Raw genomic sequence first — 14,425 nt, forward strand, 5'->3', positions numbered from 1 at the left:
GAATGTTGGATGCAAATTTTTTCGGGAAATGGCGAGGATAGAATGTTTCAGTGAACGTTGCGTATAGAATGTTCCAAAGAACGTCGGGTATAAAATGTTCTGGAGAATGTCAGATATAGACTGCGATTGAGTCATAAAGACCCACACGACACGCTTTTCTGCTCATTGAGTTTGTTGAGACTCAGTCAGCCCCACGGTGGTAAACTCTACCCAAACTCAACTCAACTGGAACTTTGCATCAACAACAATACAGTTTAGACAATGTCTCAATCATTTGATGTATTGCCCTGTTTTATAATCACACAGAGACCACCCTTTATTTCTAGATCTCCCCCACATCCTTTTCGTTTCGGTCTCGCATCCCAAATATAAAATGTGCTGAATATTCATTTCCCTATATATCACCCTATCGCTCTGTCTGTCTAATGTCATTAAACCCCATCGATTTCCCTCAACGTACGGATTGATTTCCTCACTATGTTTCGTTTATACAGCACAGTCAAATATCATACAGCTTTATGACAAATTATTGCCTGTTCCATTGCCATGCTTATTCCACGTATTGACCCGGACAGGAAACAGTCTGGCATCGTTATACTCACAGAATCACGCCTGATGGGTAATGAGATATGAAGCCCCATCACCACCCTTGGGTATACCCTATCCCACCAGCAGGACAGACCCATCAGTAGCGGGGGCACAATAGGATACATTGAGAAAATATGTTGTACTGGAATTTTCCAGTACTGATCTTGGAAACCGGGAAATCCCATGATAACATGTCAAAAAAGGTCAAAAAAATTTCCCGATGATAGACATCTCCTGCCCTCCACATCATCCCTGTGTGAAAACAAATCTGAGAAACGACCGTGTGTGACAAAGATTCAGAATGTACTCTGGACGTGAGAATGTAATTCCCCTCACCAAGAATGTCTCCACAGGCTCATCACTGACAGAGCAGTACAATGTCTCAAAACAGAAGACAGACTGTGGGAGGTGGTTGGGGATCCAACAGGAGGGAAACATTCTTATCAAAGTACTTGTCACAGATGTATCTCTCCCTACCCGCATCTGTACTGGTGCACAGTCCTGGCGGAGGGGAGGTCTCAGCCTCAGATCGAAGACAGTGCCCATCGTGTTATATGGTACTAACTTCTGTGAAGTCGGACATACTTCCAAAAGACCGAGCAAATGGAAACTGGGCATTCATGAGGCACTGTGGGCTATCAGCATCTGCAGCATTAATGACTTGCTCTGAAAAATAAAGTCAGAAGTGGGCTGTTCACTGATGGTTCCAAAATGTTCAGTACCATCAAAGACTACACCTGCACTGAAGCAGGCCACGTAGCCCATCAAGATTTTTCAACAGGAACAGCATGAGGTCATTCAGCCATTTGAGGCATTTACTGAGCCGTTGGAGCCGAACTTTTAATCTCTCATGCTTGAATATTCCGCCTTCCAAAGATACTGCGCAAAAAATATAGGGAGGACTGGTTACCGAACGGCGAGCAAGTATAACTTAGCGATAATTCAGTCTTCATCAGTTCAACACAAAGTGATGACTGCACTGACACTGTAAGCAATGCTGGGCCCTCAATTATTTGTAGACTATACCAACATTTTAGATAGATGTAACAAATATATTCTCACTAAGTTATCAAGCGGAGGTAGAGAATATCCAGTTGGGTAAGCATTGGCGACAATTTGGCAGTTGGAATATAACGTAGGTAACCGTGAAACTGAGGACTTTTCAGGAAGAATAGAAGGTTGTACGTTACATATATGGCGAGGCAATCGAGGACTTAGTCATACAGTGTGTCGTGGAAGGTTCACTCTGACCGGGGCAGAAATGGGAATTGTGGTTCCATCTCCCTGACAATCTGCTACCTGAAATTCCCAATGGGCCAATTGTTCTCAGTACATAAGGGATACTTGATGTGGTCGTTTGGCCATGGAGAGTAGTAAGGGGGAGGATGTTGTGAGATGTCTACTAAGGGGACGGCCTTTGTCAGAGACGGCATCCTTTCTTTCTATGTGGAGTCCCGAGCGCGATGGGAATGGCTGACTGCCTCTGAATGAGGAGGCTATGACTGCTACCAGACAGTGTGTTGTCACCAGCATGGTGAACGATGTGTGCTCACACTGCAACATTATTGGAGTGAGTGAAAGAGGGTCCAATCAGAAGAATGAGAAATAAAGGCATTGCCAGATCAGATGAAATGGTTAGTTATATCAAACTCTCAATCCATTACAGAGAACCATTCACCCAGAGGAGATATCTATTGAGCACAGAGTACTGCGTAGTTCATGCTCTGCTTGGTCCAACACACCAATCTGCCGAATGCAGAAAATTGCGTAGACCATGTCAGTCCTGTCCTGCACCGGGAGCTATGATGACCACAGTAGTACAATTGCACCCAGGCTGCAATGAGTGAAGCACTTTGCAAGAGGTTGAGATGAGTTTTCTGGCACTTTCTCTAATCTTCAATTATTTTTTTCGATGTAGTATTCCAAATTAAATTGAGAATGGATTAGAACGTGCTGAAATAAACCCAAAGGCAGCATATGGGCCATCAATGTGCATGTTCTTCTCATTCTGTTAATTCTTCAGGGACAGTATTACATGGAATCTGACAAAACTACTCTGAGTCTCCAAAGCCATTCTTTGAAGAAGGAAACAAACGTGAAATATCCCAAAGATGGCAGAATGGTCGGAAAATTCCAGGTGGAACCCTTTCTGCACGACCCATTCTATTTGTCTCTCTTTTCTATAAGGTTTTCTGGAGGCATTTTTCTTCTCAGACGTTTAGCTTTTTCAAGACACTCCGATAAGAATGGAGGATATGGGTACCAGACAGGAGGCTGGTGTGGGGTGGCAATAGTGATTTAAAGCATAGTGCAGTGTGAAAAAGTGTCCAGTGTGGTCTGGAGACAGGATTGAGTGTGTTCTGAAGACTGCACCTGCTGCTGTCTGGGGATTGGGCCTGGTGCAGATTGGAGACTGGATCAGGTGTGTTCTGGAAACTGGGACGGGTGCAGCTTGGAGACTGCGCCCAGTGTGGATTTGAGAATGGTCCTGGTGCAATCTGGAGACTGGTCCAGGTGTGGCCTCGAAACTGGGCCTGGTGTGGTCTGGAGACTGGACCTCGTTCAGATGCGGCCTGAGATTTTCTTCTGGTGCTGCCTAGAGACTGAGTCCAGCATGGTCTGGAGACTAGGCCCTTTACGATCTGAAGACTGGTCCCGCTGCGACCTGGAGTCTGGATACGATGCTGGCTGGAGACTGGGCCTAGTGCGGTCTGGTGACTGGGCCCCATGAGTTGTGGAGAAAAGGTCGGGTGCAGTCTGGACAATCGGCCCGGAGCGATCTGGAGACTGGGCCCAGCGTGGTCTGGAGACTGGGCCCAGAGTGATCTGTAGAATGGGCCAGGGATGACCTGGAGACAGTTCCCAGCGCGGATTGGAGGAGTGGTGCTGCAGAGACTGGGGTGAAGTTACTGTAATTTGTGTCCTTTCTTTTTTCAATTTTATTGTTCTGCTGGACATTAATTTATTATCCTTCAAATTTGTTCCAAATACGTCAGAATCAGTACCGAGATTTGTTGTACCTAAGATGGCGGCATAAGCAAAGACATTGCAATCTTTGCACAGCTTTCATTAAAGGGCACGTGACAATGAAGCCAATTCAATTCAAACGGGAGGGAGTCACTGTGTTTGATTACTTTTTCAAGCAAAGCTGCTCCCTCTGGGCTTGCAAGGGGCTGCCAGCAGAAAGTGGTATTGGATCCTTTTATAAACAAGAGGTAGAGACAGACGGAGACAGAGTGAGAGACTGAGGAGGGACTTTCCGAATTTCAATGTGTTCACTGCTGAAACAAGAGAAACTCCACTGCTTAGAGACGCAGGTGCAGAAGAACATAAATTAATACATCAAAACGCACGCAAACAGACACAGGCAAAGAAAGAAACACACACACGTGCACACATCCAGAAACACACAAAAGCATAAAGACATTCGACGCCTCATCTTTGTCCTGCCATTCATTAAGACCACGGCTGATCTGGTCTCGGCCTCAGATTTCCTCTTGGGAAGTAAAGCAGGGCATGTGGCTGAACTGTTAGAGTGAATGCACTTTGGGACCAGTGATCTTAATTTTTTGAATTTGAAATTCGTATGGTTCACAACTTAATGTTCCAAATAGGGGCAAGGCTATTTGTGAGGTTATTAGGCAGGACCTTTCAAAAGATGATTGGGAAAAGCTTTACACACGTAAAGGAACGTCTGGCAAGTGTGAATCTTTCAAAAGGGAGATGATAAGAGTTCAGCATCAGCATGCTCCCGTTTGTGTGAAGGGCTGTGCGAGTAGCAATAGGGAAAAATATATGACAGGGGATATTACGGCTCGGGTCAAGTAACTAGATAGAGGAATGTGTCAGGAATAGACAGCTGGGGTTCGTTGAATCCCTTGACCATAAAGGGTTGCAGAATCCACTTCTGTTGAAAAAAGGAGGGAATAAAGGGGGCATGAGATAGCTTTGGCTGATAAGGTCAGGACAATTGTAACCGAACTTACAAGTGTATGAAGTGCAAAAGCATAACGAACGAGAAAAAAGGGCTCTTAAAAATTGAAGAGCCATCTATATGTGGTTCCATAGGAGATCAAATATGTTTATTAGGTATATTGTCACATGCCCTCAGTTTTATAAGTCACCACATGTTACGATACCTTAGGTACATTGACAATAATCATCTCCACCCTCCCCCTCCACCCTCATCAAGGCACGGTATCTTGGTACAAAGCAGAAAAATAATGGTTTCGAAGTTAAACTATAAACCATTATAGCCCTTCGTAGAAAAAATGGAAAAACACAGAAATACAATTAACAGTTCAACAACACAGCCCGTACGTGCCTGACCATGTTGGTGTCACACTCCTTACAAAGACTCGACCTCCTACATGTCGCTACTTTACACCTGTTCTTGCTCGATGGGTGATGCCCTACAGAAGCATATCATGTCATCATTTACTGTGGAGAAAGACTTGGAAGTAAGGGTCCTCGTGGAAATAAATCCTCGTTTTTGAAACGAGGCTACAAGATAGAAGAGGATGTGCTGCAGGCCTTAAAATATATAAACGTAAACAAAAGCGCAGAATCTGTTCAAGTGCACCCAAGATCCTTACTGAAGCTAGGGTAGAAATTGCGAGGCCCCTTGCTGAGTTATTTGTGCTTCTGCTCAAAGTTCTGAGGAAGGGTCACGGGATCCGAAATGCCAACTCTGATTCTTCGGCACAAATGCTGCCAAACCTGCTGAACTTTTCCAGTGCGTTCTGTTTCTTGTTAATGATTTTTATCATCCAGATTTGTTTCAGAATTTATTTGTGTCATTGGCAGCCACGGGTGAGTTTCTGGAGGACTGGAAGACTCTTAATATTGTGACATTATTTTGTATAAAGGCTGCAAAGCAAAGCCAGGGAACTACAGACCGGTGAGTCTGATATTAAGGGTGGTTCAACGTTTGTAGTAGATTCTGAGAGACAGGATCTTCATCTGTTTGGAAAGGCAAGGACTGACCTTGGATAGTCAGTATGGTGTTTTCAATGGGAAATTGCTTCCGAAAAAAAATGGTTATAAATTTCCAATAGATAATCAAGAAGCTAGATTAAGACGAAGCTACATGCGCTCTATATGTGAACAATAGTGAGGCCCAACAAGGTTCGACATGTTACACATGGTAATAAAGAAATTTCACAACACATCACGGAGAGCTAGCCTATTAGATGCAGAATTGGCTTGATAGTCGGTGAGAGAGGATGGTTGGTGAGATTTGTTGTAACCAGCAATGTACCGTTGTTTGTTATTTTTATAAATGAGTTAGATAAGAATTTCTGCATCATTGATAGTAAATTTGTCGACTATGCCAACATTGCTGGTGTAATGGACAGTGAGGAATACCATTTAAAAGGAAAACGAGATCATGATCAATTCGGCCAGTGTGCCGATGATTGGCGCGTTGTACATCATTCGAACAACTGTGAGGTGTTCCGTTGTGTCAGGCAAATCAGTGCAGGTTTACACCTTTAACGTAAGGCCTTGGGGAGTGTTATCATACACAGAGACCCGGAGATGCAGGTACATAGCTCCTTGAAAATGGAGTCACAGGTCGTCAAGGCATTGAAGACAGCATGAGGCACACTTATCTTCATCAGTCAGAGCGTTAAGTACAGGAATTGAGACATTTTGCTGTAGTTTTGTAAGAGAATGGTAATATCACATTTGAAGTACTGAGTACAAATCTTGTTGCCCTGCCTTAGGGAGGATGTTATAAACTGAAAAGGGTAGAAAATACTTAACATGACATGATAGGTACTAGAGGTTTTGAGATATAAGGATAGCCTGTATGGGCTGGGAATCTATACTTTAGCGTAAGAGGCTGAGAATGCCATATAGAGTGTTATAAAATAATGAAGGACAGGGACAAAGTGAATAACCAAGGTCGTATCCTTCGAGAAGAGGTTTCCAAAACATAAGGGCACAGATTTAAGGTGAACACAAGAGATTTGAAAGACATCTAAGAGGTAAATATTTTGCACAGACTCTGCTCATTATATGCAATGAGCTGTCACAGAAAGCTGTAGAGCGGAATGCAATGTCAGCATTTAAAAGAAAATTGGATGGTTATATGAATAGGAAAGTTTTAGAGGGAGATGAGTCAAATACAGGCAAATAGAATTAGTTCAGTTTAGGGAGCCTGGTGAGCATGGACAAGTTGGGCTGACGGGTCTGGTTGCACATTGTATAATTCTAGGAGCCGAAAACTGTAGAAGACCTCTTTCGTCACAAAATCTTTGTTGCCTTCATTTCATTTTTCGTCAAAATTATTCTTCAAAGATTGAACTTCTGCTACTTTGAGAATAGAATTCGTAACATTTATGTGGTGCTGTAGACTAAAGTAGCAGTCAAAGCCAAATTGCATTTAAACGCCATCTGTAACCTTTTTGCACGGGATAATCCCTCAGTTTACCTTTACCATCATTGACGAGTGGAGGTAAACATGCCAAAGTGAACCGAAACCTGATGACAATCCGTTCAAGCTAACAGACTTGATAGATAACGTTCCAGACAGCAGAACTAACATCGAATAGAGAGTGTCAAACGATTTCAAGCTTAACAGATCAGATCGAATGTCTGCAGTCGCACCACATCCCACCACATGAAATGTCATGGACGAATAAAGAGCTGACTGGGGGAGATGACTCCACACGCGAATTGAAGAAACAACTGGACAGAATGGGTACTACGAAGACAATGCGGCCAGTCAACATTCATGCACTAGGACTGAAGACTTGCACAACAAGCCGTCTCTGAAATGATCTCTCTAACACCCAACCAATTGAATCAAACGGCTCCGAGGTCTAAAAGGATAAAACTGGAAAGAACACCCGGTACCAGCCTCGGTATTGGAAAAAGGAACAGGAAACATCGTCCTGTTGACCCCGAAGAGACCTCCTTCCTAACATCTGAACATTTGTGGGAACACTCATAGAGCTTTCTCACAGACTGCGCAGAAACATTGAGAAAGAAACACATTGACCCTTCTCCATTGTACTTTATGGCAGAACAACTCCTCCATACAATATGTCCCTTAATGCAATAATCATCAGGAAACATAAACTACATTCCTCCATTCGTTCCTTCGACTTTACAGTTCCAATTCCATTCTCCTATAATGTGTGTTTATTCAACGTGATGTGGCTGAAAAGCGATTCCTGAATTGCAGATTTGTTTTGTTGAAGCGAGCCCCTGTTCAGTGGTAGGCAAAAACATACCGGGCACCAGGTTAACAGAAAAATCCAGGCTCAGGATCGTCCACTAGCAAAATTCAAATTCAGTGCGTTCAGCTAAAACAACAATGTAATCCGCTATAAAAGCCTTGGAACCGAGATTGAAATTGGAATTTAAGCCTTCATTTTGAAGTAACTTTACTTCAAACCACTGGATGGAGAGGTCGAATTTCGCGTCGGCATCACGTGATCTATCAACTTATGCTCTTTCTGATGAAGAGCGTCATAAAAATATTGTGTTGCAGTCAGTGGTTGCAGTGGTAAAGTGCTACATTTGTTGTAGTATTTCATCACCATATATGCGAGATAAAAACTTACGTAGACTGAGCTAATTATTACATTCGACTGACTATTATTTTTGGTTTGATTTTAGTTATTTTTTGGGGGGCTAACTCTTTAACTTATTTTTCCCAGAAGTCCATTTATTGATATTGTACGATTTTCAATAACACAGTGGTCCAAATGATCACAGTTACCACATCAGTGGGGAACTACTTGCTGTGATCGTGGATCGTCTGTCCCCAAAGCATTCTCCTCCTCTCTCTCCCTTAGCTTAGTGTCTATTTATATTTAGTGCCTTTACTTCCGCAGACTTCTGTGGTAGAGAATTCACCACATTCACGAGTCTCTAAGTGCAGGTATTTATACTAATCTGAATGCAGAATGACCTTCCTGCACATAATACTATGGACCATTGTTTTAGATGTCCCAACCAGAAGAATTTTCATCCCTGCTTCCAATTTGTTTCACCCGGTCATAGCTCTACATATTTCACAGGTATGTCCACTCATTTTCATAAACTCCACAGAATAAAAACGAATTCGACCCAAATTCTGCTCCCACAGCAAGCCTTTTATCCCTGAGACCAGTGTGGCCATCTTTCAGTGCACTCCCTCAATGTCAAATTTGTCCATTATTAATTAAGGAGAACAAAACTGCACACAATATTGCACAATGTTCGAAATGGGATTTCAACAAGGCCTTGTATAGTTGCAGTAAGACACCTTTACTCCTGTGCTCTAATCTCCATGAAATGCTGGTCAATACAACACTTATATTCCTAAGTGCTTTGTGCTCCTGCAACATTGCTTTCAGTGACTAGCGTACATCCAATCCAGATTCTTTTCAGTGTTACAGATATCCACTTGCTGAGACTATGTATACAGTTCAGTAATTCGATGCCATTCCCAGTATTGACTTCTGCCCTTCAGAACATAATGCCCTTCAGAGGTCAACATTTCTCAATCAATCCCTTTTCAATTGGATGATGTGTCCTATTGTTCCCAGCAAAATACACAATGTCACATCTATCCACAATGCTCTTCATCTGCCATGTATTTTCCCATTCACTTCACTTGTCTCTGTCACCTTGAGCTTTTTCACAGGATTCTCACCCACTGACAATCCGACATTGGTAATAGCCATCAACAGCTTTCGAAATATTGCATATGATACCCTCAACCAAATGATTGATATATTGACAATATCTGGGGCCCAAGCATCGAGCATTGTGATGCCTTGCACTCCAAACAAGCATCCATTTTTTTCCTACTCACTGTTTCCTGTCAGCTCTCCCATTTTAACACTATGTCCATACATCATCCGCAAAACCATATAATTTTACTTTGCACATTGGATTTAGAAATCTCTCAAAACTATTTCTGAAAATCAAATTTTACCTCTATTGCTTCTCCCCAGTATATCTACCAGTCGGTTTCTTAAATATTTTTCCCATTTCATAAATGTACGTTTCCTATGTCCATTCCTTTCTTTTCCAAAATGTTTTCCAAATAGGCATACTTACTAATTTCATTCTATTTCCTTTTCTCATCAGACTTAGGTTTTCTCCTGTTGCGGGGAAAGCTTTAATAGTGAGGTATTTTTCATGTGAAGGCAGTACTCAAGTTGCGGTATCATAGTTCTGTTATTTCCTTGCTCTCCAGTCTACATTCCCAGGTTTCTGACATTAAGGAAGCTGACATGTTGACTAAAAGGAACAACTTCTGTTTATTCATTCTGTAATCTTACAACCGAATTATTTATTCACTCTTCCTTCTTCGTGGAGCATTAAAAACGTGTCCAATGAGCCACTCCTGCTCCTCAGTTCCCATGTTCCATTCAGTCCCATAGAACCGCCTGCACAGAAGCAGATGGAAATTATTTCCTCCAAATACCTAGTCCACAGTAACACAGGATACCATTCCGTCACTCAAGACTGTTACACATGGTTCGGTATGCGTTGGAAAATGTGATTGGCTACTCCAGGCTGGGCACGAAAGAGGCCTCCTTACTCTTTACAGTGTTTCTCCTCTCTGCAACTGGTGTTTCATTGTTGGGTCCTGTTGTAGATCCAGATTTCCGACGAACATCGGCCACATACCATGCATAGAGGCGGCTCACAAAATACTTTTCTCTCACTGAACTCAACATTTAATACCGGCACTTTGAGGAAAATCATACCAAACAACTTTACAATTACAAACTATGAGGACAGAAGAAACAAGGGTGGGTAATTCGGACGCTCACACCATTGTATAAGATTATGGGTGACATATTGTAGGCATCAACCTCTCTTTAATGTCCAGTTCTTTACACCCGCACAGGTCAAATATCCATCGACCTCCTCTTTAAATGCTTTCAGTGTTCTCCTTCCCCTAACTCGCTAAACCAGAGAATTGCTGACATTCCTTACCCTCTGTGAGAAGAAAGCGTTTCGTCGAACCTATTAATATTAACGAAGAACGTAAGCCCAACTGCATTGATAAGAGTGAATGACCCTGATATTAAGCCAGTACTTAAATGACGGTTGTAACCTCAAAGGCACTTAAAATCCAGAATAAAATATCCCGTCCTTTAAAAAAAGTACAATCGATGGAATTTATCACATTCTCAGTTTATATTTCGAAAACAATGAGTCTTCATTGGGGTTGATTTCACTGGAGAAAAGAAGGTTTAGGGGTGACTTGATAGAGGTGTACAAGATGATTAGGGGTTTAGATAGGGTTGACTGTGAAAATCTTTTTGCACGTATGGAGTCAGCTATTACAAGGGGGCATAGCTTTAAATTAAGGGGTTAGGTATAGGACAGATGTTAGGGGTAGGTTCTTTACTCAGCGAGTCGTGAGTTCATGGAATGTCCTGCCAGTAGCAGTGGTGGACTCTCCCTCATTATGAGCATTTAAGCGGGCATTGGATAGGCATATGGAGGATAGTGGGCTAGTGTAGGTTAGGTGGGCTTGGATCGGCGCAACATCGAGGGCCGAAGGGCCTGTACTGCGCTGTATTCTTCTATGTTCTATGTTCTACGATTGTCCATCACCGTCAAGATTCAATAGATTACTTACAGTGTGGAAAAAGGCCCTTTGGCACAACAAGGCCACACGAACACACTGATGAGCAGCCCACCCAGACCCTCTCTCCTACGTTTACCCCTCCACCTAACACTACGGGCAATTTAGCATGGCCAATTCAACTAACCGGCACATCTTTGGACTGTGAGAGGAAACCGGAACACCCGGAGCAAACCTACGTAGACACGGGAATAATGTGCAAACTCCACGCAGACAGTTGCCTGAGGTGAGAATTAAACCCGGGTGTCTGGTGCTGTGAGGCTGCAGTGCTAACCACTGTGCCACCATGCCACCCATCAATGAAATTGCCTTTTGATTTTCTCACAACGCTTCACATTAATCTTCTTTCCTTCTGGCTCCATGATCGCAGGGCTTAGTCTGGTTTACAATGCCTCTGTCACAACGAGATCATTCTTTTTGAAGGAGTGAAAATCTGTCCATGATACCCCAAATACTGCCTCAAAACCCTCTCACGAATGGTCACAATAATTACATGCACTCACTTGCCCATCGCTGTGTCTTTCTTGAGACATAAAAGCCAATTGTTTCTCTGTGCATTGCCACTGACATGGATTTGAAAGTTCCTGACATCTGTATTTGAGCATCAGTTAGGCTAGCACCAGATGTACCGTGGAGATAAACATCACACATCGGGAGAGACTCAATCAGAAAGAGTGCGCTTGAAACAGGGAATGGTCACCTACCTGAATGGAAATGACCTTCAGGAATTTTGGAAACAGGCAAAGGAAGGGAGCGATCGTTCCTTTTGTTCTCCCTCATTTGATATGTGCAGCCCTGATCAGGCCGGAATCTTTTGCCAATATTGAACTGAGTGACTGGATCAGTTTTTCCACACGACATTAAAGAATAAAACACATTGCTGTGGGTTTGCAGTCAATCAGGGACCTGATCAGGGAAGGATGATTCATTGACTTCTCTAAAAGACATGAGGCAAGCAGATATCAACAGATTATTATTCTCTTGCTCTGGATCATGTGTCAATGATGTAAGCACCGTGTAGGAAAGATAATTAGAGAGAACAAGTTAGAAATCCTCAAATGCAATTATTCTATAATGGACACTTGGTTAGAAGGGACTTGGAAAAGTTGTATGCGGATTTAACAAAGGCAGAAACGACAGTTGATTTAGAAGTTATACTGATGGCGGTACCTGTTATGATTAGTGAGTGGGGGTGATATGGAAATGCACATCTGTTCAGGACAAAAAGGGATTATAAAGTTTTACTACACTCCAGTTCCGTTTCGCACATTGATGAGTAATTTGTCATCAATACTTTGCTCCTTATAATTCGTAGAGAGTGGAATCTTACTTTCAAACGTTGACTTCCAAGTTTAAAAATGTTAATTAAGATGAACAGCAATTCAGTTTCACCTGGTTTAGTCAACAGATATAATTACTTACCAGGAACACCAATTATAGCTAGGATCGGAAAATAACCAGCTTGAATAATGATAAGTACATGATAGATCCGCGATGTTAATGCTATCCAAGGCTGAGAAAGCATGTAAAGCTCCTCGGATAAAATCCTGTCCATTGTTCTTCAGTTCTGATCCAATATTGACAAATTCCAGTCTAACGTTCGAGATTCTGACCTCTCCTCTCCTCTCTGGAGCTGTTGATGCTTATTAGTGCAGTCAGTAATGTTCCAACTCAAACTACGAAATAACGTATTGAACCTAGACTCTAATTAATACAAGAAGCAAACCCTCGAGTGACAAGTTTAGGATCCACGGAGACGGACATCAATCACAGTCGCTGAACAAATAGTTCCAATGAACCCATTTCCGTTCAATACTATCTTTAAAAACTGCAAAATATTGTTTAAAATGTTCACCGTTTTGGATTGGATATGTGAGTATGGCTGAGGGAAGAAATGTTGGAGATCGTAGATCGCTTGTGGAGAACCATGCAATCTGCTTTGGATATGGGAGTAATGCCAGACGTTTATCAGAACAAAAACATAAATATAGAACATAGAACATAGAACATAGAACACAGAACATAGAACATAGAACATAGAAGAATACAGCGCAGTACAGGCCCTTTAGCCCTCGATATTGCGCCAATGCAAGCCCACCTAACCTACACTAGCCCACTATCATCCATATGCCTATCCAATGCCCGCTTAAATGCTCATACTGAGGGAGAGTCCACCACTGCTACTGGCAGGACATTCCATGAACTCACGACTCTGCTCATCCACACTACCAAGTATCCGACCATTAGCCCAGTACCCCATCTTTTTGTTACTCTTACCAAAGTGAATCACCTCACACTTACCTACATTGAACTCCATTTGCCACCTTTCTGCCCAGTTTGTAGCTTATCTATATCCCGCTGTAACCTGCCACATCCTTCCTCACTGTCTACAACTCCTCCGACTTTCGTATCATCCGCAAACTTGCTCAACCAAACTTCTAACCCCTCCTCCAGGTCATTTATAAAAATAACAAACAGCAATGGTCCCAAAACAGATCCTTGCGGAACACTGCAAGTGACGGCACTCCAAGATGAACTCCATTTGCCATCAACTACTACCCTCTGTCTTCTTCCAGCCAGCCAACTCCTAATCCAAACCTCCAACTCACCCTCAATGCCAGACCTACGTATATTTTGCAGTCGTCTACCATGGGGAACCTTATCAAACGCCTTACTAAAATCCATATACACCACATCTACCGCTTTCCCCTCGTCCACCTCCTTAGTCACCTTCTCAAAGAATTCAATAAGGTTTGTGAGGCACGACCTGCCCTTCACAAAACCATGCTGACTCTCCTTGATCACATTATTCCAATCCAGATGTTCATAAATCCTATCCCTTACAATTCTCTCGAAGAATTTGCCCACAACAGAAGTGAGACTCACCGGCCTATAGTTACTAGGGTTATCCCTACTCCCCTTCTTGAACAAGGGAACCACATTTCCTTGCCTCCAATCTTCTGGCACTACTCCTGTAGAAACGAGGACATAAAAATCAAGGCCAATGGCTCTGCAATCTCCTCCCTTGCTTCCCAGAGAATCCTAGGATAAATGCCATCAGGCCCAGGGGACTTTTCTATTTTCACCCTTTCCAGAATTTCCAACACTTCTTCTTTATACACCTCAAAGCCATCCATTCTACTTCATTGTGACTCAGTATTCACATCGGCAACAATGTTCTGTTCCTGAGTGAATACTGACGAAAAGTATTCATTCAGTCTCTCCCCAATC

The sequence above is a fragment of the Chiloscyllium plagiosum genome, unplaced genomic scaffold, assembly GCF_037043375.1.
Source record: "Chiloscyllium plagiosum isolate Xiang-an unplaced genomic scaffold, Cpla_swu_hap1 HiC_scaffold_50, whole genome shotgun sequence".
Classification (NCBI taxonomy): domain Eukaryota; kingdom Metazoa; phylum Chordata; class Chondrichthyes; order Orectolobiformes; family Hemiscylliidae; genus Chiloscyllium; species Chiloscyllium plagiosum.